The 24,773-nt window shown below is 42.4% G+C and overlaps 2 pseudogenes across 2 annotated transcripts; one reads left to right on the top strand and one right to left on the bottom strand.

Annotated features, from left to right (window-relative positions):
• Positions 1–1,211: 1,211 nt before the first annotated feature.
• On the bottom strand, positions 1,212–3,801 carry LOC307102729 (neurofilament light polypeptide-like; annotated as a pseudogene). The gene is made up of 2 exons: positions 3,789–3,801; positions 1,212–2,351 (listed from the first exon to the last, which is right to left on the bottom strand). The product of its transcript is annotated as a neurofilament light polypeptide-like (transcript).
• Positions 3,802–7,043: 3,242 nt separating this feature from the next.
• LOC307103747 (cold shock domain-containing protein E1-like) lies at positions 7,044–9,428 on the top strand (annotated as a pseudogene). The gene has a single exon. The product of its transcript is annotated as a cold shock domain-containing protein E1-like (transcript).
• Positions 9,429–24,773: the final 15,345 nt, after the last annotated feature.

The raw sequence follows: 24,773 nt of genomic DNA, 5'->3' as shown, positions 1-24,773 counted from the left end.
GGGGGTGGATCCTCAGCCCGGCCTGCACCCTCTCCAATTCAGGACCCCTTGGGGGATGTCCTACTCCGGATCCCTGTGGGACTGGGCCTAAACAGGCAGTCAGACATCCCTCTCACAATCTGGGACTGCTGGCTCCTGATCTCCCCTAACTGCCTCTGCCTGCCTGCCTGATTGCCCCTAACCACCTCTGCCTGCCTGCCTGATTGCCCCTAACCACCCTCCCCTGCTGGCCTGATTGCCCCTAACCGCCCTCCCCTGCCAGCCTGATTGTCTCTAACTGCCCTCCCCTGCCGGCCTGATCACCCCTAACCACCTCTGCCTTAGCCCCTGCCACCATGGCTTTGTTGGGAAGGAGGACTGGATGACTGGAAGATATCCAGTCGACCTGGTCTAATTAGCATATTATCCTTTTATTGTATAGATGACTTCTCAAAACCAGAGTAAGACTGCAATGAGACCTGGAAAGAAAAATGCCTGTGATGACCACATCCCCATTTCTGAATTGTGGACACAGCTTTGGGAGGTGCCTGCATTTATTCACTCCTCTCTGAACTTATGCAATGAAGCTTCGTAATGACTAATATTCTTTTAATTCCTTCCTCTATTTTCCATAATTATAAAATTTTTAATTTGTCCTGTCATGGAAAATAGCCTCTAGGATGGGCAGTTGAATGCATACACCCTTATATAGGAAATTGGAGCTTTTGGAGATTCGCTTCCCTGAAAAAAAAAAATTCTCAGCAAAGCTCTAACCAGTAGAAATTAGCCAACAATCACATATACAAAGATGGAAAGCAATTCTACATGGAGTATAGCATGTCCTATATCAACATCCAATAGTTGATTTAAGAATATATAAGGCCTTGAGGAATAGAATGGAAAAATATCCAACCAACATTCCCACATACAGCAAGGCATGCCTGGCATTGTAAAAGAATGTCCTAAGAATTCCTAAGACACTCAGGCTCAGCCAACCTGCAACACAGTCCTGAATTCTTTCTCTCTTCCCCCTTGGCTATTAAGTGTGCTGCATGTTGTCTCTATAGATTTCCACTTCAACCTTCCATCTGAATACACTATAAAGTCACTCAGAATGTTATATATATTGACTTCTTAATTCATATAGTATCGGGAACTCAACTACTTGGTTGGTGACAAGGTTGATCTGGTTTCAGGAGGATTATTCCTGAAATAATTAAGGAAAGGGGGGCTCAATCTTTCTTCTTGGTTGCTTGTTCCTCCCCAGCACCTTCATCTTTCTTCTCATCCTCAGCTTCTTGGGCATCTTCTCCTTCACCTTCACCTCCTTCTTCTTCCTCCTTTGCATCCTCAAATTCTTCCTTGACACCTTCTTCCTCTTCCTCTCCTTTCTCTTTGTCAGCCACTTCCTTCTCCTTCAGAGGGGGGTTCATCCTTAGCTTCTTCAGCTTTTGCAGCCTCAATGGTCTCCTCCACCTTGATCTGCTCCTCCTGGATGTGGCTGGTGTATTAAGAAGGGAAGGAGTGAGCGGACATCAAGTAGGAGCTAGTCTGTAACCACAGTAGGCAGATCGACCAAAGATCTGGGAACTCTGAGAGTAGCCGCTGGCTATGCTTCCCACGCTGGTGAAACTGAGCTCGGTCTCCTACCTTCCAAGAGTTTCCTGTAAGCTGCAATGTCAATGTCCAAAGCCATCTTCACATTGAGGAGGTCCTGGTATTCTTTTAAATATCATGCCATTTCACTCTTTGTAGTCTCAACTCATTTTCTAATTTGTTGATTGTGTCCTGCATCGCACTAACGTCGGAGTTCTGCTTATCCTCCAGCTCTCGCAGCTGCTTTCCCAGAGCTTTGTTCATGCCCGCCATACTTGATCTCCAGGGTCTTGGCCTTGAACAGGCGGCAGCTTTCAGACACCTCGTCCTTGGTGGTGCGCACCGCATAGGTGTTCTTGGCAGTGCTCTCAGTCAGCATGGTGAAGCAGCTCTTGTACCATTTTTCTGCATTCTGCATGTTCTTGGAAGCCAGCTTCTTGTACTGAGTGCGGATGTCCTTGAGCGCCACTTGGAGAACATGTCCATCTCCACGGAGATCTGAGCGTACTGGATCTGCATCTGCAGCTCAGCGATCTCCTCTTCATGCACCTTCTTCAGAAAGGCGATTTAGTCCATCAGGCTGTCGATGCGCTTTTCAAGCTCAGCTCCAGCGAGAGCCGCTTCGTCTGCACCTTTGCACGCCTCCATCAGACAGCCCTCTGCGTCATCATCGTTCAGCACCTCTTCCTGATAGCATGCCTGTAGGTTGCTCCCAATCCCTTCTAAGCCCTGGTGCCTGCTAACTGCCCACTGCCCTCTCCTTGTCAGGGACGGAGCTCAGTGGGCCGGGGCAGAGGCATCACATTTTCATTAAAATGTTCAAACCCGGCCTGCTCCACCAGTGTCCACAGGCGGCTCGGGGGCAGACAGTGATCCCAGAGACACTGGCCATCCCCCGCTGCCCAGGTCCCGATAGGAACCTGGACACTGCGGGGGCATCAGGCGCTGCCCACCCTGCCTGCTCGGTTACCGATCACTGCCTGGACTCTGTGGGTGGCGTCAGGCACTGCCCGCCTGGCCTGCCCGGTTACCGATCGCGGCCTGGACCCCACAGGAGGTGTCGGGCACTGCCCGCCCGGCCTGCCCGGATACTGATCACGTGGGCGGCGTCAGACGCTGACCGCCCAGCCTGTCTAGTTACCGATCACTGCTTGTACCCTGCGGGAGGCGTTGGGCACTGCCCGCCAGGCCTACCCGGATACCGATCGCGGGCTGGACCCCGCTGGCAGCATCAGGCGCTGCCCGTCCAACCTGCCCGGTTACCGATCTCAGGCTGGACCCTGCGGGTGGTGTCAGGCGCTTCCCGCCCTTCCTGCATATGCAAATTTACCCGCCATCTTTGCTGGGTTAATTTGCATATCACTCCTGATTGGCTGTGGGCATAGCGGAGGTACGGTCAATTAGCATTTTTTCTCTTTTATTAGTGTAGATGGTGCAAAAATGCTATGGACCCAGTCTCTGGTTAGGAAGGAAATATAGGGATTACCTCGCCCAAACTTACACATAAAAATTGTATGTCACCATAAGTAATTATATGATATAGATTAAAAATAATAAAAACAACAATTTTTAAAGGTTTGCATCTTGTGTTAAAGATCTCCAACATGAGTATAGTAGGCAATCTTCAAAATGGTTTCCAATGATCCTTGGCTGTTTGTGTAGTTTACTTACACAATGTCCTAAAGTTGGTCTATATGACAACATACAGCTAAAGTAATGCTATGTCACTTTTGATATTGTTATTTTTAAAAAGTGAGTTCTACATTATATTCCTTCTCTCTCTCTCCCTCTCTCTCTCTCTCTCTTACATCATTCGCCCTTGAGGAAGCCAGTTGGTGTGATGGAAGGACACTTCTAGAAGCTTTGGAGAGGCCTACATGATGAGAAACTTCAGTCCCCAGCCAACATGGAGACCTTCCAAAAGTGCATAATTAAAATACAGCCTTTAGATGAGACAGCAGGCTTGGCCAACAGCTTGACTGCAACCTCATGAGAGATTTAAGCCAAAACCAACCAGCTATGATGCTTCAGGATTCCTAACTCGGAATTGGGAGATAACAAATTATTACTGTTTTAAATTGTTAGGTTTAAAACAGCAGTAATTTTGTCAATATAATAAAGGCTATATATGACAAGTCCACAGCTAGCATCATACTCAATGCTGAAAGCTTTACCTATAGGATAAGGAACAAGATAAGGGTGCCCACTCTTACCACTCCTATCCATCGTAGTTCTGGAAGTTTTAGCAAGAGAAATCAGTCAAGAAAAAATAAATTAGCCCAGCTGGTGTTGCTCAGTGGTTGAGCATCAATCTATCATTTCCCCTTCAGGGCACATGCACAGGTTGCAGGCTTGATGTGTAGGAGGCAGTTGATCAATGAATCTCTCTCATCATTGATGTTTCTATTCTCTCTCTCCCTCTCCCTTCCTCTGCAAAATAAATTTTTAAAAAACCCACACACACTTTATTTTAAAAATGTAAATTAAATAAAAAGCATCAAAGAAGCTTCCTGGTTGGTGAATAGGTGGAGATGTAGGGAAAGTGGTATGCCCCTTCTCACATACCTTGCCCTCTGCATCTCTTCTATTTGGCTCCTCCTGAGTTACATCCTTTTATAACAAGATATTAATATTACAGAAGGAAGATCAGCTAGCCTGAGGGTCAATCCCACCAATGAGAAGACCAACAGCAATAAAAGATCAACTAGAAAGGGAAAGCTCACATACCCCACACAAGCAACATTCCTAGAACACATAGCTCAGGTGATCAGGGATACTAGTTCATTGAGCCCCACAGGACACCTACTACATAAGACCATCAGACCAAGACTGGGAGACATAGCAGATCTACCTAATACACAGAAACAAATGCAAACAAGCAGCCAAAATCAGGAGACATATAAACATGCCCCAAATGAAAAAGTAGAAGAAATCCCCAGAAAAAGAAAGAAATGAAATGGAAGCAAGCAATCTACCAGATACAGTTGAAAACACTGGTTTTGTGGGGCTCAAAAATGTATGGGAAGAATCAATGAACTCAGCGAGAAGTTAAACAAAAAGATAATTAGCATAAAAATATAGAAACCATTAAAAAACAGTAATAAATAAGGATACAATATCTGAAATAAAAATACACTAGAATAATGAAGGAACCAGCAGGGGGTTAGGTGAAGCAGAAGATTGAATAAATAATTTGGAATACAAGGTAATAGGAAACACCCAATCAGATGGAATACAAGGTAATAGGAAACACCCAATCAGAGCAAAAATAATTTCTTTTAAATGAGGATAGTTTAAGGGACCTGTGGGCCAACATCAATTATAATAACATCTACATCACTGTGGTTCCACAAAGAAAAGAGAGAACAAGAGATTAAAAGCCTACTTGATGAAGTAATGACTAAAACCTTTCTTAACCTGGTAAAAAGAAAAAGAAAAAGGAAGACATACATGTCCAGGAAGTGCAAAAAGTTCAAAACAATATGAACCAATAAATCCACATGAAGAAACATCATAATTAAATTAGCAAAGGTTAAAGACAAAGAGATAACCTTAAAAGCAGCAAAAGAAAGACAGTTACCTACAATATTGCTAGAGCTTCCATATACTGTCAGCTGTTTTTTCAACAAAAATATTTCATGCCAGAAGGGATTGGCACAGAATATTTAAAATATTGAAAAGCAATAACCTACCCAGAAAAGCTATTAAGAAGAGGTACAGATCTGCCCGAACCCAAAAAGAAGAAAAGAAAATAAAAAGCTAAAGGAGTTCATCACCAACAAGCCAGCATTATAAGAAATGCTAAAAGGACTTCTATAAAAAGAAAAAGAAAGAAAAAAGAAAAGCATAATTATAAAGACTAAAATGGCAATAAATATGTCCCTATCAATAACAACTTCAAATCAAAAGACATAGAGCAGCTGAATGGATTTAAAAACATTATATACCAGAGACACACTTCAGAATGAAAGACACATATGGACTGAAAGTAAAAATGGATAGAATATGATATTTCATGCAAATTGAGGCCCCAGAAAAGCTGGGGGAGCAATACTTATATCAGACAAAATAAACTTTAAAACAAAGGCTATAGCCACAAAGAAGAACATTACATGATGATTAAAAAGATCAATCCAATATGAAGATATAATCATCTTAAACATTTATGTACCCAACAAAGGAACACCTAAATATTTAAAAAACAAACATTGATAGAGGTAAAAAGTACACTCATAGTGTGGGATTTTAACATCCCATTGACATCAATGGATAGATCTTCCAGACAGAAAATCAACAAGGCAAGAGCAGCCTTAAATGACACACTGATCAGATAGATTTAATGGATATATTTCAGAGCATTTCATCCCAATACAGCAGAATATACATTCTTTTCAAGTGCACATGGAACATCTTCCAGGACAGACCACATGTTAGAACACAAAACAATTGTCAATAAATTTTAAAAGATTAAAATGATTTCAAGCATCTTATCTGACCACATTGTATGATGTTAGAATGCAATTACAAAGCAAACAAACAACAAAAACCATGCTGAAAAACACACAAACACCTGGAGGCTAAATAGCATCTTACTAAACAATAAGTGAGTTAACAATCAAGGAAGAAGTCAAAAGATAATTTGATACAAATGGAAATGAAAATACCACAACCCCAATTCTATGGGGCCCACATATGGTATTTTGTTATGGCATCCCAAGTAGACTAACACATATGATAAGAACACTTACTTACTATACTGTACAATTTTGCATACCCACAAGCAAGGAATAAAAGTTCCCACTGCTCTATATCTCCACCAGCATTTGTTTTTATCAGTGTTTTGCATTTTTGCCATTCTAATAGGTGTGTAGTGGTATCTCATTGTTGTTTTATTTTGCAATTTCCTAATGACATATGATGTTAAACATCTTTTCATGTGACTATTTAACACTGTTTATCTTCTTTGGTAAAGTGTCTGTTCCAATCTCTTTCCTATTGTTTTAAGTGAGTTGTTTTCTTTACCTGTTAAGAGTTCTTTCTATATTTTGGATAACGGTCCTTTCCCAGATGTCTTTTGCAAATATTTTCTCCCAATCTGGCTTAAGAGGGTACTTTAAAAATTCTCCTGGCTGTATTGTTTATGGTGGCTCTGGAGAGGGGTGCTGAGCTATTGCACATGAAGTGCAACAGAACAGACTTTATCACCTGAAACTGCTGCTTCAAGTTCAGATCAGGCAAAGAACAAACCCTGAAACAACCAACAAGACCAAAGAAGAGTACACTTAAGTTGAAGACACAACATTTAATCTGAAACAAGAAGTTTGTGCCTACTTAACAGCTCTAAAAGAGCACTTCCCAACGCTGCTAGTAGTCTTTGTTTTCTTCAGTGCTGTACTGTGAGAGTGCCTGGTGCAGCAGCAGTTGTATTCTTTATTATCTTGATAGACCATTTTCTCTCACTCTTTTTTTTTAATACTAGCAACACTCATCCTTTGAAACGTGTGCTGAAAAAGAAGAATCAGCAAGTACTACTGAAAGTGCAATATTTGATTATCACTCTGAGATGAGCTTTGATCCAAACCTTCTCCACAACAATGGACACAATGGGTACCCCAATAGTACTTCAGCAGCACTGTGTGAAACTGGGGTTATTGAAAAACTGCTAACCTCTTACAAATTTATTCAGTGTTCAGAACGTCAAGCTAGACTTTTCTTCCACTGATCACAGTATAATGGCTACCTGCAGGACTTAAAAGTAGGAGATGATGTTGAATTCGAAGCATCATCTGACTGGCAGAGTGGGAAACCCATTGCTGTTAAACCCATAACTGGTAAAGATAAAACAAGAAATCCTCCCTGAAGACCGAATGAATGGACAAGAAGTGTTTTATCTGACTTACATCCCTGAAGACATGGAAGGGAACATTCAGCTGGAAACCAGAGATAAAATAAAAATTTTAATTGATAACAATAAACATACTAGTGCTGTAAGTGCTCAAAACATTATGCTGTTGAAAATAAACAAGCCCGCTGTCAGGGAGTACTTTGTGCCATGAAGGAGGCATTTGGCTTTATTGAAAGAAGTGATGTTGTAAAAGAGATATTCTTTCACTATAGTGAATTTAAGGGTAACTTAGAGGCCTTACAGCCTGGAGATGAGGTGGAATTCACAATCAAGGACAGAAATGGTCAAAAAATTGCAGCACATGTCAGACTATTGCCTCAAAGAACAGTCATTTTCAAAATATTAGTTTTGAACATTTTGAAGGAACTGTAACCAAAGTTATCCCAAAAGTTACCAGTAAAAATCAGAATGACCCATTGCCAGGATGCTTTAAAGTTAATTTTGTGATTCCTAAAGAACTTCTCTTGGGGGATAAAGATACAAAATTCAAGGCGACCCTGTTGGAAGGCAACCATGTTAGCTTTACTATTTCAACAGATTGAGGTGACAAATTAGAACAAACAACCAACATAGAAGTTCTATCAAATACATTTCAGTTCACTAATGAAGTCAAAGAAATAGGTGTAATTGCTGCCATGAGAGGTTTCATCAAGTGTGTGGATTCTGATGCTCATATGTTCTTCCACTATAGTGAAATTCTGGATGGGAACCAGCTCCATATTGCAGATGAAGTAAAGTTTTCTGTGGTTCCTGATATGCTCTCTGCCCAAAGAAATCATGCTATTAGGATTAAAGAACTTCCCAAAGGCATGGTTTCATTCCATTTCCATTCAAATCATCATATTCTGGGCACTGTAGAAAAAGAAGCCACTTTTTCCAACCCTAAAACCACTAGCCCAAAGAAAGGCAAGGAAACGGAGACTGAGGATGGTATTATTGCTTATGATGATTGTGGGGTGAAAGTGACTATTTTTTTTTTTCAAGCCAAGGATGTGAACAGATCTACTTCTCCTCAAATAGGGGATAATGTTAAATTTAGTATTAGTGACAAACAGAGGCCTGGACATCAGACTGTAACCTGTGTGCAACTTTTAGGTCGTAATTCTAACTCAAAGAGACTCTTGGGTTATGTGGCAATTGTGAAGGATACTTTTGGATTTATTGAAACAGCCAATCATGATAAGGACATATTTTTCCATTACAGTGAGTTCTCTGGTGACGTCGATAGCCTGTAACTGGGGGACATGGTCAAGTACAACTGGTCCAAAGGCAAAAGCAACAAAGTTAGTGCACAAAAAGTCAACAAAATACATTCAGTGAATGGCCTTACTAAAGAAGCAGATCCTACATCTACTCTGGTAAAGTCATTCACCCCTTGAGAAGTGTTGATCCAACACAGACTGAGTACCAAGAAATCATTGAGATTGTGGAGGAAGGGGATATGAAAGGTGAGGTCTATCCATCTGGGATAGTTGGAATGGCCAGCAAAGGAGATTGCCTGCAGATAGAGGAGAGTGTCAAATTCCAATTGTGTGTCCTAAGCCAAAACGCACAGTCTATGGCTTACAACATCACACCTCTGTGTAGGGCCACTGTAGAGTGTGTGAAACATCAGTTTGGCTTCATTAGCTATGAAGTAGAATATAGCAAGAAGCTCTTTTTCCATGAGAAAGACTTTCAGGATGGCATTGAGCTATAAGCTGGAGATGAGGTGATTCTTAATCAGCACACTGGCACACGCAGTGTTTGTAATGTTTGGCGAGTCTGCGAGGGCCCCAAGGCTGTTGCAGCTTCACTACCTGATAGGTTGGTCAATCTCTTGAGGAACATAACCCTGGATAATGCCAGTGCACCTGGCCTAATGGTTATTCCTCAGCCAAGGGGACCAGATAACTCAATGGGACTTGGTGTAGAAAGAAAGATCTGTCAGGCTGTTGTCATTGACTAACCACATCCACAAAGCACCTCATTAATCCATGATGATCAAGTTGGGAGGATTCTTCATCCCTCCCCAAAATCTAGGATACTTATTCTATTGAGCTATTATACCAGTTTTAACACCTTCCTTGTGTTATCTATACTAATAAAAGAAAAATATGTAAATTGACCGTCACTGCACAAGCCAACAGCCAATCAGGAGTGAGTATGCAAATTAACCCGACAGAGATGGCAATGGCTCCGCCCCCAGCCGCTTCGGGTCTCTGGGCATCGCGCCTCCTCAGGGCCTCCCTGCCACGCTCCACACCTGTCAACCATCCTTGCAGCCTCCCTGTGGCCCAGCCCCAGACCTCAGAGGCAACCCTCTGGTGCCTGAGGTCATAGCTCCTGGTGTCTGGCGTCTCCCTCTACCCCACCCCTGCCTTCTTGCTCTGGTAAATAAAACCCTAGTGTTGGAGCAGCCCCGTGGGTGCAGACACACACAGGAGCTCGCTCGGTGAACAGTTAGCATGCCCCGGGAGCCCTGGCCAAGAGGGGAGGGGCGATGGGCATGGAGGGAGGGCGGGCAGGCAGGAGGTGGAGGGCGGAGGAGGAAGAGGATGAGGAAGGGGGCCAGTTGCATCCCACTTTCACAATGGGAAAGTGAAACTCACTAGCCCACTCAACCTCTCCAGTCCTCCCCGCCTGCCTCACTCCCCCCACTTCTTCCCCTCTGTGCCTCCCTGGGAGCACCAGCACTTCACAGAGGAACTCTCCGGAGAAGGAGGGCAAGGAGGAAGTGGTGCTGGAGTGCGCAGGGCTTGCCACTGCCACCGCCACTGCACAGGCTGCTGGAGCGAGCCCGCCACGTGCCGGCAGCCAGGGGAAGTAAGGCCTATTCTTTTCTTTTCTTTTCTTTTCTTTTTTTTTTAATATATTTTATTGATTTCTTACAGAGAGGAAGAGAGAGTGATAGAGAGTTAGAAACATCGATGAGAGAGAAACATCGATCAGCTGCCTCCTGCACGCCCCCCACTGGGGATGTGCCCGCAACCGAGGTACATGCCCTTGACCGGGAATCAAACCCGGGACCCTTCAGTCCGCAGGCTGACGCTCTATCCACTGAGCCACACCGGTTTTGGCAGGAAGGCCTATTCTTGCACGAATCTTCGTGCATCGGGCTTCTAGTGTTTAAAATAAATGAATAAATTTTAAAAACCATTTTAAAATTATGCACAGTTGCAGCCTGGAAAACTTATTTGTCCCCATCCAGAACTGAAATATCATTGCTGTTATGTACACATAAACAACTGTTGGACATAGAAATCAGGACTCAAAAGAACTGTTGGCCCAGAAAGAAACTCACTATAGACTGATTCATTTGCCTGTCAGCATAACCATTGTTGCTTGTCTCATTTTCGGTTCCTATAAGTGTATTCCTAGTATCACATGAGCTCACTCATCTAGGGGAAATGATGAACAACATAGACTGAAGAAAAAGAACAGCATTGATCAGATTGTCAGTCCTCAGAGGGAAGGTAGGGGAGGGTGGGGACAAGGGAGATAGATCAACCAAAGGACTTGTGTGCTTGCATATGAGCCTAACCAGTGATCACGGACAACAGGGGGATGGGGGCATGCATGTGGGGGAGGGGGGTGGGATGGGAATAGGGGGGGGTTGATGACAAATATGTGATACCTTAATCAATAAAGTAATTAAAAAAAAGAAAAAGAAAACTTAAGGTGGTACCATGTAGTATCAAATTTAGGAGCTTTGTTTGGTGTATTTAAGGCAACTGGTAATTGCAAAATCCACTTTTCCCATATAAGTGAAAAATATAGACTGTTACCTTGTTGGCTGTATGAAATTCTGCACTTGATATTTAGTATACTAGATGCCCAGTGCACAAAATTGTGCACAGGTAGAGTCCCTAGGCTTGGCCAGCAATCAGGGCCGAAAGGGGTCTTCCTTCCTCCGGCTGCCAGCCACTGGCTGGGGCCTTTCTTCATTCAGCACAGCCCCCTGGTGTTTAGTGCATGTCATAGCGAGTGGTCAAACTCCCAGTCAGTCAAACTCCCGAGGGGCAATTTGCATATTGGCCTTTTATTATATGGGATATTCTACCTCCATTACTTCTGGCAAGATGTCCAGCCTTAGCACTCAGCTGCATTATTTTCCTTTTCTTTCCTGTTCATTATGCTTTAATTCTGAGGACCACATAAGGGTAGACTATATTAAAATATTTTTTAATTTGTATAGGCAAACTATTTTCTTAAGTTGATGGCCAAATATTAAAATATTATTTTTCATATCATTTATAATCTTGTCACAGTCCACTTAAATAAATTTTGGTTAGATTTCAATGAAAATTATCTTCCAAAGTAATTTTTCCCCCCTGGGATGGGGTGGGGGGTAAATTTGCTACAATTTGGTACAGAATTTCATGCAAGTGAGGTGTACAAGTAGTGTGCTAATTTAAATGTCTTTAAACAAAGATGAATGCAGAAACTCGCTGCTGCTTAGATCACTGCACTTTCTAGGACCCAGTTTCTTTTACTGCTTTAAAACAAAACAAACACATAAAAAATTGTGCCTGACCAAAAAAGAGAAAAAGAAAAATCATGTAGGTTTAAAAATGAAAATATAAGTCACATACCACAAAAGTCATCCTTATAAAGTGTAAATTTGCAATGAATTTAGTATATTTACAGAATTGTGTAATCATCACTACTATCTAATTCCAGGACATTTTCATCATTCAAATCAACCCCCCTACCCAGTAGCAGTCACTCCCCTCTTCCCCTCCCCTCATATCCTGGAAACCACTCATGTACTTTCTAATTTTATGCATTCTAAACAGTTCACAGACTGGAATCATGCAGTATGTGGCCTTTTGTGACTTCTCTCACTTAGCATAGTTACATTTTCAAGGTTCACCCATGTTGTATTAGTACTTAATTTCACATTTTACTTATCTAGTCATCCATGATGAGTATTACTTGGGTTGTTTCCACTTTTTTAGCTATTACAATTCATGCTGCTATGAACATTCATGTACAAGTGTTTGTGTGGGTATATGTTTTCAAATCTTTGGGGCATATACCTAAGAGTAGAATTTCTAATTCCTTTGGTAATGCTAACTTTTTGAGAAACTGACAAGCCACTTTTTAAACTATCTGCACCATTCTACATTCCTACCAGCAACCTATGAGTGTTCCATATACTGTACATCTTCACCCACTTATTATTGACCGTACTTATTATTATGGCCATCTCAGTGGGTGGGAAATAGTATCTCCAAATTATGTTTTTTATTTCTTTTTTTTTATGCTTATGATGTTGGACATCTTTTCTTGCGCTTATTGGACATTTGTATATCATTCTTAGAGAACATCTCTTCAGATTTTTTCCCATTTTTAATTGGGTTATTTGTTTTCTATTGTTGAACTCTAGGATGTCTTTGTGTATTCTTGATACATTTCCCTTATCAGATATATGATTTGCAAATATCTTGTCCCAATTTTGGCTTGTCTGTTCACTTACATAAAGGTGTCTTGGCAAGCACAGAAATTATGATTTTGATGCAGTCCAACTTATTTATTTCTTCTTTCATTGCTTGTGCTTTTCAAAGGTGAAATTCACCTTTTTCTACAATTTTTCTTATCTACAAATCTTTTTATTATTATTTTTTCTTGTACATCATGGGTGTCATGGGTTGCTTGATATTTCTGCCCATCTTACTAATTTCATGTGCCATTGGAACTGCAGTTTTTAATTAAACAATTAACTTCACCTTCAGTGAAAATAAACAGGTTAAGCTATTTCCTTCTTTGGCAAGAGTCAAAAGTCTTGAGCCATGGAGCACCTCAGGTCCCTGAGCTGGAAACGGCATCTGTGAGAAATTGTGTCCTTCTGTTGGTGGCATTTTAGGGAGGAGGGTGCTTCCTGCCTAGTGAAGCTCTCATCAAGTTTCAGTCCAAATAAAGCTGAGAGAGTTTACAGCTTGTGAGGGTGGAGGGCAGGGCATTCGTGATGAGAGTTGTTCCGTACATTTGTTTTTTCTAGTAGTAGGCTTGCCAATCAAAGAAGAAGCAAGCTCATGCTTAACCCAGCATAGACTAAACAGCCAGGGGACTGGGGATGGGAATTTGCTTACAAAGGAATTTCCTGCATGGTTTGGAGGTCAATGGCCGTGAAAAAAGTTCGTTGGAGGGCTTAATCTATGACTCAACATATGTTCATGAATGTAAAGTCCCACCTTTGCATCTAAAGACTGTAAGCAGGGCGGCCAGAAAGAGAGTTTACACTTAACCCAAGCAAAACATCACTCTATATGGGACGCTTCATGCCCACCTCCTGCACAGCAATAAAACTAGGTCAAGTTCCAAAGTCTTTAGAGCTAGATCTTTTAAATTAAAAAAAAAAGTTACATACCACAGCATGGTACCTAGATAGAATAGACTAGAATTTTCCTATTCTAATTACTTAGTGAGTTTTGAACATTGAAATGAATTGCAGCAGAATGGTTTAACCAGAATTTAGTTCTTACAATTACTCTGCCAGTGAATATAATCAGTGATCCAAAACACATTTCTCATAGTACTGAAATAAATTGTCACAGAAAATAGGTCACAATTACCAAAGTTATTCTATACTAGAGGCCCGGTGCACGAAATTCGTGCATGGGGGCAGGGGGGGGAGGTATCCCTCAGCTCAGCCTGCACCCTCTCCAATCTGAGACCCCTTGAGGGATGTCTGACCACCCGTTTAAATGGATGGTCGGACATCCCTCTCACAATCCAGGACTGCTGGCTCCCAACCACTCGCCGGCCTCTGCCTGATTGCCCCTAACCGATTCTGCCTGCCAGCCTGATCACCCCCTAATCACTCCACTGCCAGCCTGATCAATGCCTAACTGCTCCCCTGCTGGCCCAATTGCCCTTAACTGCCCTGCCCTGCCAGCCTGGTCACCCCTAACTGCCCTCCTCTGCCAGTCTGGTCACCCCTAACTGTCCTCCCCTGCAGGCCTGGTCCCCCACAACTGCCCTCCCCTGCCAGACATCTTGTAGCAGCTATCTTGTGTCCACATGGGGGCAGCCATCTTTGACTACATGGTGGTGGCCATCTTGTGTTTTAGAGTGAAGGTCAATTTGCATATTACTCTTTTATTAGATAGGATTAAGGCATGAGAAACATTGGGGAAGAAACATTGAAAATTATATTTCTGACTTTGAAAGATTTGGAATAAAGGAAAAATTCTAATTAGGAGGAATAACTCCCAAGATTAATTAATTAGAACATATAATTATACTCCACCAATACTAAAGAACAGTGATGATTACATAATCCAGGGATTTTTAAGTATTATAAAGCCAATATGCCAGCATAAGATAAATAGAAGATTCCACAAGGGAAAATGAAAGTTCAGGTTATTCAACAATAATAATGAATAAAGAAATGACACAAAACACATCATATGGTGGGGGAAAGGGCTGGCACGCATGATTTGGACTTGAGTTTGTCCCAGCCACTCACCTCCCCTAGGTTCAAACACTCCACTTAGACCCTATGGGAGGTCTTTAAAGTATCTTCCTCTGGAGGGCCTTTCCCAGCCCTGCCAAGCTGAGGTGGTTTTTGCCTCTTTGACCTGGGACCACCCTGGGCATATCCCTAATGGATGTTTGCCATACCATGTAATGACTCTGGAATGTCCTGTTCACCTCCTCTACAAGACACTGAGCTCCTAGAAGGCAAGAATAGTGCCATTCTCATCTCTGTATTCTAATGACCTAGGAAGAAACCTAGAAAAGAATTGTTACTAAATGAGTAAATGAATAAATGCATTTTACTTAAATTTATAAATGAAGCTATCACTATGAATATCATATCTTTCCTTAATTAATCTAGAAGTCCAATGTTGCTTTATACATGACTGAAACATAGTACATATAGGAAACAATCTCTTCTACTGTAGAGTTTAGTAAAACTGTTTTTGTTGAATTAATCAGAGAAACAAATATAATGAATTAAAGTGAGTACATCACAGAATGTAAAGTAAAATGTTAACCAAAGAACTTACATGCATATATGTGCATAGCCCATGGACTCAGACAATAGTGGGGTGAAGGCCTGGGGTGGGGCAGAAGCTGGGTGGAGGGAGGATTGAGGAGATGGGGGACATCTATAATACTGTCAACAATAAAAAATAAAGTAAAAAAAATATTTACTTTTTTACTATAAACATCATTTCAATATATTTGAGTGCATAGCATCAGTTGCTAAGCACAGGTTCTTTGGGTCTGTGCTAAGTGACTTGTAATTAACTCTATTTGTATAGAAAATCTTAAAAACAATGTTTTTTTGTGGTTTTTTTTTTCAGAGCTCCTGTTACTACCAATCTGCTGAGCAAATACTTTTCTAGTAAGTAATTCAGAGGCAAATTTCAATCAGGTCCTGATAAAATCATCACAAATTAAGGTGACCTAAATCAACCATTTAGTATTACTTAGAAAATATCAGGAAGAGCTGGTTTCTAGGAAATAATTAATGACAGGAACTATTTAATGACATAAATAATTTTCTAGTATAATTTTATATTATGTTTCACTCTTTTTTTGGGTTGTTTTATTTGAAACAAGACAAACATTTCTGTAACATATCTGAACTTTTTAAACAACATATAGCCTTCTTTGGAAAGGAAACTATTTTAACTGAATCAGCCATCTCTGGATCCAAAAATTTAAAAATTCCAACAGACTCAGCTTAGCATGATTTGCAAACACTACTTTAAAACTCTTGCTATGTGAAGTAGTGAAGCCTAAATAATGAAGTTCAGTAAGAAAGTTAATTTCCCAAGCCTACCACAAATCACAGTCAAAGCGTATTATGTTAATGTCTATCATTCAATCCCTAATATGATGGATCCCAAAAGCTTTTAATTCAAGGCCAGGTCCTTCCATTACTAATGTGCACTCTTACACAAGTCGCTTCTCTTTGAGCCTTGGCTCCTAAGCTGTAAAATGAACATCATCAGCATCAATACCTTCCCTGAAGTAGGTGGAAATATTTGTTTAGTGCCTAATATCCAGTAATATTCTAAATGCACATTCCCAAAATTAGCCTTATCATAGCAATTGCCTGGAGCACTTAATTTGTGTTAAAAAAAAAAAAAAGCCTGGGGTCCTACCTCCAGCCCTTTGCATCTGAATTTCCAGGGAAAAACCATAGTAATCTGTTTAATTAACTAGCGCCCCAAATGATTCTTCTGATAGAAGTTTCAGAAACTGTGCTAAAGGGTCCTCTAATCTATTCTCTGAATCTATGAGCTTGGGTTGTTTTGTTTTGTTTGTTTTGTTTTTAGAGCCCACATATGAATGAAATCATATGGGATTTGTCCTTCTCAATCTGACTTATTTCACTTAGAACAATGCCCTCAAGGTTTATCTGTGTGATCACAAATGTCAGGATTCCATTCTTTCTTAAGGCCAAATAATGTTTTGTTGTATACTCGAAGCCCATTGCACAAAAAATTGTGCACTCGGGGGTGTCCCTCAGCCTGGCCTGCACCCTCTTGCAGCCCAGGACCCCTCGGGGATGTCCACCTGCCAGCTTAGGCCCGCTCCCTGGGGGATCGCGCCTAAGCTAGCAGTCAGACATCCCTCTGGCAGTCCGGGAGCCCTTGGGGGATGTCCAACTGACAGCTTAGGGCTAAGCCACAGAAGACACCCTTAGTGCTGCCAAGGAGGTGGGAGAGGCTCCCACCACCACCGCTGTGCTCATAGCTGTCAGCCTGGCTTGTGGCTGAGCAGAGCTCCCCCTGTGAGAATGCACTGACCACCAGGGGGTAGCTCCTGCATTGAGTGTCTGTGCATATCATAATGACCAGTTGTTCCTGGTCATTCTGCCATTAGGGTCAATTTGCATATTACCCTTTTATTATATAGAACTAGAGGCCTGGTGCATGAAATTCATGCCGGGGGCGGGGGGTTGTCCCTCAGCCCGGCCTGCACCATCTCCAATCTGGGACCCCTCGGGGGATGTCCGACTGATGGATCCCTGTGGGAATGGGCCTAAACTGGCAGTTAGACATCCCTCTCACAATCCAGGACCGCTGGCTCCTAACCGCTCACCTGCCTGCCTGACTGATTGCCCCTAACCACTTCTGCTTGCCAGCCTGATCACCCCCTAACCACTCCCCTGCCAGCCTGATCACCCTCAACTGCCCTCCCCTGCCTGCCTGATTACCCCCATCTGCCCTCCCCTGCTGGCCTGATCTCCCACCACTGCCCTCCCCTGCCGGCCATCTTGTGGTGGCCATCTTGTGATGATGTCGCGCATGAAGCAACCTAGGCTTTTATTATATGGGACTAGAGGCCCAGTGCACGAAATTTGTGCAGGGGGGGGGGGGTCCGTCAGCCCAGCCTGCACCCTCTCGCAATCCAGGACCACTGGCTCCTAACAGCTTGCCTGCCTGCCTGCCTCATCACCCCTAACTGCCTCTGCTTGCCAGCCTGACTGCCCCCTAACTGCCCCCCTGCCAGCCTGGCCACTCCCTGACTGCTCCCCTGCCAGCCTGGCTACCCTCTGACTGCCCCCCTGCCAGCCTGGTTACCCCCTAACTGCTCCCCTGCTGGCCTGATCACTCTTAACTGCCTCTGCCTCAGCCCCTGCCACCATGGTTTTGTCTAGAAGATGTCTGGTCTAATTAGCATATTACCCTTTTATTAGTATAGATACTGTATATATCACATTTTCCTTATCCATTCATCTACCAATGGACACTTAGGTTGTTTCCATATCTTGGCTATTGTAAATAATGCTGAAATAAACATGGAGGGGAACATATAATATTTTGAATTAATGTTTTTATTTCTTTAGAGAAATATCCAGAAGTGGAATTGTTGGATCATATGTTAGTCCTATTATTAATTTTTTGAGAAACTCCCATATTGTTTTCCATGGTGGCTGTACCAATTTACATTCTCACCAATAATGTCCCAAGGATTCCCTTTTCTTCACATCCTTGCCAACACTTATTAATTCTTATCTTTTTTAAAATATATATAATAGCTATTCTGACAGGTGTGAGGTAATATCTCATTGTGGTTTTGATTTGCATATGCCTGTAGATTGGTAATGTTGAGCATTTTTTCATGTGCCTGTTGGCCATCTGTATGCCTTCTTTGGAAAAATATCTATTCAGATCCTTTGCCCTTTTTAAAAATTGGATTGTTTTTGTTGTTGTTGTTTTTCTTTTTTTCTTTTGAGTTTATGTATATTTTGGATATTAACCCCTTATCAGATATATGAGTTGCAAATATTTTTCCCATTCAGTAACTTGCATTTTTATTTCATTTAAATTTCCTTTACTGTGCAGAAGCTTTTTATTCTTATTTATTCATTTTTTAAGCAACAACAGCAACAAAGGATTCTTTAATGAAAGCTCTTCATGTGATAATTGATGTTATAAACTTTGATTATAATAACACTAGAGGCCCGGTACATGAAATTCATGCAGAGGTGTATGTGTCCCTCAGCCCAGGCTGCACCCTCTCCAAATGGACCCCTCGAGGATCAGGCCTAAACAAGCACTTGGACATCCCTCTCACAATCCAGGACTGCTGGCTCCCAACCGCTCGCCTGCCTGCCTGCCAGATTGCCCCTAACTGCTTCTGCCTGCCAGCCTGATCACCCCCTAAGCACTCCCCTGCCAGCCTGATCAATGCCTAACTGCTCCCCTGCTGGCCCATTTGCCCTTAACTGCCCTCCCCAATGGTGTGCTCACTCCTAACTGGCCTCCCCTTCAAGCCTGATTCCCCCCAACTGTCCTCCCCCTGCAGGCCTGGTGCCCCCCAATTGCCCTCCCCCTGTAAGCCTGGTCCCCCCCAACTGCCCTCCTCTGCCAGCCCAGTCACCACCAACTGCCCTCCCCTTCAGGACTCGTTGCCCCTAACTGCCCTCCCCTGCCGGCCTGGTCACCCCTAACTGCCCTCTCATGCCAGCCTGGTTGCCCCTAACTGCTCTCCCCTGCAGGCCTGGTCGCCCCCAACTGCCCTTCCTTGCCGGCCTGGTCCCTCACAACTGCCCTCCCCTGCTGGCCTAATTGCCCACAACTGCCCTCACCTGCTGGCCATCTTGTGGTGGCCATCTTGTGTCCACATGGGGGTGGCCATCTTGTGTGTTGGAGTGATGTTCAATTTGCATATTACCTTTTTATTATATAGGATTTAGATTTCACATATTATAAATAGTACCTCACCTTTACATCAGTTGTTTAAAATGATTTACATCTACATGGTGAATTTTCAATGAATTGCTTTGGAAAAGGTTTCTTTTTTATTTTTCAAGCACAGTTTACATTCAATACCATTCTGCACCCATTTCAGATATACAGCAAAGTGGCTGGAAAACCATACACTCTACAGAGTGTTCCCCCTGCTGCCCCAACCACTCACCTGGCCCCATATCCCATTATTTTGACATCATTGACTATACTCTCCATGCTGCAATCCACAACTCTGTAGCTATTCTCCAACTGCCAATTTGTGCTGCTTAATCTCTTCATCTTTTTCACCCAGCACTGCAACCCCCTCCCTTCTGTCAGTATGTGCTCTATCCATGAGTCTGTTTCTCTTGTCCATTAGATTCTACATATAAGTGAAATAATTTGGTATTTGTCTTTCTCTGACTGGCTTATTTCACTTAGTGTAATACACTCCAGGTCCATCCATGCTGTCGTAAAAGGTTACATTTTCTTCTTTTTTTATGGCCAAGTAGTATTCCATTGTGTAAAAGTACCACAGCTTTTTTTGTTCACTCATCTGCTGATGGGAACTTCAGTTACTTCCAAATCTTGGGTATTGTAAATAACACTGCAGTAAACACAGGGGTGTATATATTCTTTTGAATAAGTGTTTTGGGTTTCTTCAGATAGATTCCTCAAAATAGAATTGCTGGTTTATAAGGCAGTTCCATTTTTAATTATTTGAGGAAGCTCCACACTATTTTCCATAGAGGCTGCACCAATTTGTGCAGAGGTTTTGAGATTGAATGATTCCCACTTATTAATTTTTTATTTTGTTGCCTTTGCTATTAGAGTCAGAACAAAAAATATATATATATCACCAAGATCAATGTCAAGGAGCTAACTGCCTATATAGTTTTCTAAGAATTTTATGGTTTCAGGTCTTATATTCAAGTCTAACACGTTTAGTTAATTTTTGTGTATTGTGTAAGATATTAGCCTATTCTCTCTCTCTCTCTCTCTCGCTCTCTCTCTCTCTCTCTCTCTCTCTCTCTCTCTCTCTCTTTTTCTCTCTCTCTCTCCTGCTGCTGCTGCCAATTTTCCCAACACAATTTATTGAAGAGACTGGCCTTTCTTTATTGTATTCTGTTGCCTCCTTTGTTGTAAATTAATTTACCATTTATGCATGGTTTATTTCTGAGATTTCTATTCTGTTCCATTGATCTATGTGTCCATTTTTATGCCAATACCATACTATTTTGATTACTATATCTGAAATATAGTTTGAAAGCAGCAAGCATGATTCTTCCAGATTTTTCCTTCTTTCTTAAGATTGCTTTAACTATTTGGGGTCTTTTGTGATTCCATAAAATTAGAGTTTTTTGTTATATTTCTCTAGAAAATGTCATTGAAATTTTGATAGAGATTGCACTGAATCTGTAGATTCCTTTGGGTAGTATGGACATTTATACAACATTAATTCTTTCAGTCCATGAGCATATAATATCTTTATATTTATTTGTGCCTTTTTCAATTTCTTCATCAATGTCTGATAGTTTTTACAGTGCAAGTCTTTCACCTCCTTGGTTAAATTTATTCCTAGGTCTTTCATAATTGTAGCTGCAACTGTAAATATAATTGTGTTCTTTATTTATCTTTTTAATATTTCATTGTTAGTGTATAGAAACACAGCAGAATTTTTATATTGATTTTGTATCCTGAAACTTTCATGACTTCATTTTTTTAGTTCTAACATAATAAACAGCGGAGTATTAGGAATAGTGTCCTGGTGCATGAAATTCGTGCATGGGGGGGTGTCCCTCAGCTAGGCCTGCACCCTGAGGGGGTGTCCCTCAGCTAGGCCTGTCCCTCAGCTAGGCCTGCACCCAATCTGGGACCCCTCAGGGAACGTCCAACTTCCAGATCCCTGTGGGACCAGGCCTAAACCAGAGGTCAGACATCCCTCTCGCAATCCAGGACCGTTGGGTCCTAACCGCTCACCTGCCTGCCTGCCTGATTGCCCCTAACCACTCCTGCCTGTCAGCCTGATCACCCCCTAACAACTCCCCTGCTGGCCTGATTGACACCTAACTGCTCCCTTACCGGCCTGATCGCCCACTACTGCCCTCTCCTGCCGGCCCAATCACTCACAACTGCCCTCCCTTGCCACGATCCACCTCCTTTGCACGAGGTGGTGGAGATGCTGGGACTGCCTCCTCCACACCAAGTGGAGCTGTGGGACCCCCAGGCCTCACCGCACAGATTGGCCACCGGGCCCCGCCTCCACTGTGCATGCAGCCATCTTGTGGCAGCCATCTAGTGATGACGTCATGCGCAAGGGCCAACTAAGCTTTCATATATATATATATATATATATATATATATATATATATATGTATGTATATATGTATATATGTATATGTATATATGTGTGTGTGTGTATATATATATATGTATATATATATATATATATATATACATATATATATATGTATATATATATATACACATATATATATATATATACATATATATATATATAAAATTTGTGCATGGGGGGAGGGGGTCCCTCAGCCTGGCCTACACCCTCTCCAATCCAGGACCCCTTGGGGGATGTCCAACTTCCGGTTTAGGCCCAATCCGTGGGAACGGGCCTAAACCAGCAGTCAGACATCCCTCTTGAAATCTGGGACTGCTGGCTCCTAACCACTAGCATGCCTAATCTCCCCTAACCACCTCTGCCTAATGGCCTGATGCCCCCTAACTGCTAACCTTGCTGGCCTGATTGCCCCTAACCACCTCTGCCTGCCAACCTGATCGCCCCTAACCCCCTCTGCCTGTTGGCCTGATTTTCCCTTAACAGCTCCCCCCACCAGCCTGATCTCCCCCTAACTGCTCCCCCCTGCTGGCCTGATCGCACCATAACTGTTCTTTGCTGCCAGCCTGATTGCCCCTAACTGCCTCTACCTCGCCCCACCACCGTGGCTTTGTCCAGAAGGACGTCCAAAAGATGTTCGATCTAATTAGCATATTACCCTTTTATTAGTATAGATATACTAGTATATACACAATGTGCAAATAGTGACAGGTTTACTTTTTTTCTTTATAATTTTGATGCTTTCTTTTTTCTTGACCAATTGCTCTGGCTAGGAGGTCTAATACTATGTTGCATAAAAGTGGCAAGAGTGAGCATTCTTGTCTTGTTCCTGATCTTAGAGAAAAAGCTTTTAGCTTAAAAACAAACACACACACACACAGAAAAGCTTTTAGCTTATAAGACTATAATGCTAGCTATGGGCTTGTCATATATGGCTTTTATTTTATTACTACAGGCCTGGTGCACGAAATTCGTGCATGGGGGGCGGGTGTCCCTCAGCCCAGCTTGCACCCTCTCCAATCTCGGACCCCTCGAGAGATGTCTGACTGCCCATTTAGGCCCTAACGGGCAGTCGAACATCCCTCTCACAATCCAGGACTTCTGGCTCCCAACCGCTCACCTGCCTGCCTGCCTGATTGCCCCTAACCGCTTCTGCCTGCCAGCCTGATCACCCCCTAACTACTCCCCTGTCAGCCTGATCAATGCCTAACTGCCCCCCTGCCAGCCTTATTTCCCCTAACTGCCCTCCTCTGTTGGCCTGGTCACCCCTAACAGCCCTCCCCTACAGGCCTGGTCCCCCCCAACTGCCCTCCCCTGCAGGCCTGGTCGCCCCCAACTGCCCTCCCCTGCAGGCCTGGTCGCCCCCAACTGCCCTCCTCTGCTGGCCCAGTCACCTCTAACTGCCCTCCCCTGCTGGCCTGATCGCCTACAACTGCCCTCCCCTGCCGGCCATCTTGTGGTGGCCATCTTGTGTCCACATGGGGGCAGCCATCTTTCACCACATGGGGGTGACCATCTTGTGTGTTGGAGTGATGGTCAATTTGCATATTACTCTTTTATTAGATAGGGTATTGCAACTAGAAGCCTGATGCACGAAATTTGTGCAACAGTAGGCCTTCCTTCCCCCGGCTGCTGGCACCATCTTCCCTCTAGCACCTGAGACCCGGGCTTCCCTCTAGCAGCCAGCAGGCACCTGGGACCTGGGCTTCCTTTGCAGCCCTGGCTTCATCTGGAAGGCTGTCTGGAAGGATGTCTGGTCTAATTAGCATATTTATGCTTTTATTATTATATATATATTTCATGTATTCCCACTTGATGAGAGATTTTATAATATAAACATTGAATTTTTTTCAAATGCTTTTTCTGTATCTGAGATGATTATATGATTTTTATTTCTAATTTTCTTAATGTGGTTTCATTTATAGATTCTGACCCATTCTTGAATCATGGGGGAAAAAATCCCACTTGATTATGGTGTATCATCCTTTTAATGTATTTTTTAATTCAGTTTGCTAATATTTTATTGAGGATTTTTGCATTTATGTTTATCAAGAATATAGCTTTGTAATTTTTTTTCTTGTGGCTTCATTGTCTAGTTTTGGTATCAGGGTAATGCTGACCTACAATGAGTTCGGACACATTTCCTCTCTCTTCAGATTTTTGAAAGAATTTTAAAAAGATTGGTATTAATTACTCTTTAAATGTTTGGTAGAAACCATCTGTTCATGGACTTCTGTTTGTTGGAAGATTTTTGACAACTATTCAATCTCCTTGCAAGTAATTGGTGTAATCAGATTTTCTATTATTTTTATGATTCACTCTTAGAAGGTTATATGTTTCTAGGAATTTAGCTATTCTAGGTTTTCAATTAATCAGAGTAATTTTTTTATTATTCTTTGTGTTTCTACGGTATTAGTTGTAATGTCTTCGTTTTTATTTTTTAACTTGTTTGAGCCCTCTCTTTCTTTCTTGATTAATATAGCTTAAAAGTTTTTCATAGTTTTTAAAATATGTTTGTATTGATTTTAGAGAGGAAGGAGAGGTAGAGAGAGATAGAAACGTCAACAATGAGATGAATCATTGATCAGCTGCCTCCTGTATGTCCCACACTAGATATCGAACCTGCAATCCAGGATGTGGGAATTGAACCAGGGACCTCATGGTTCATAGGTTGATGTTCAACCACTGAGCCACGCTGGCTGGGCTGTCATATTTCTTTTATCTTTCAAAGAACCAGCTCTCAGTTTTATTGATC

Source organism: Cnephaeus nilssonii (genome assembly GCF_951640355.1).
Source record: "Cnephaeus nilssonii genome assembly, chromosome: 7".
NCBI lineage: Eukaryota > Metazoa > Chordata > Mammalia > Chiroptera > Vespertilionidae > Cnephaeus > Cnephaeus nilssonii.
Note: the sequence above shows the minus strand (reverse complement) of the source record. Positions and strands in the feature narration are given on the sequence as shown.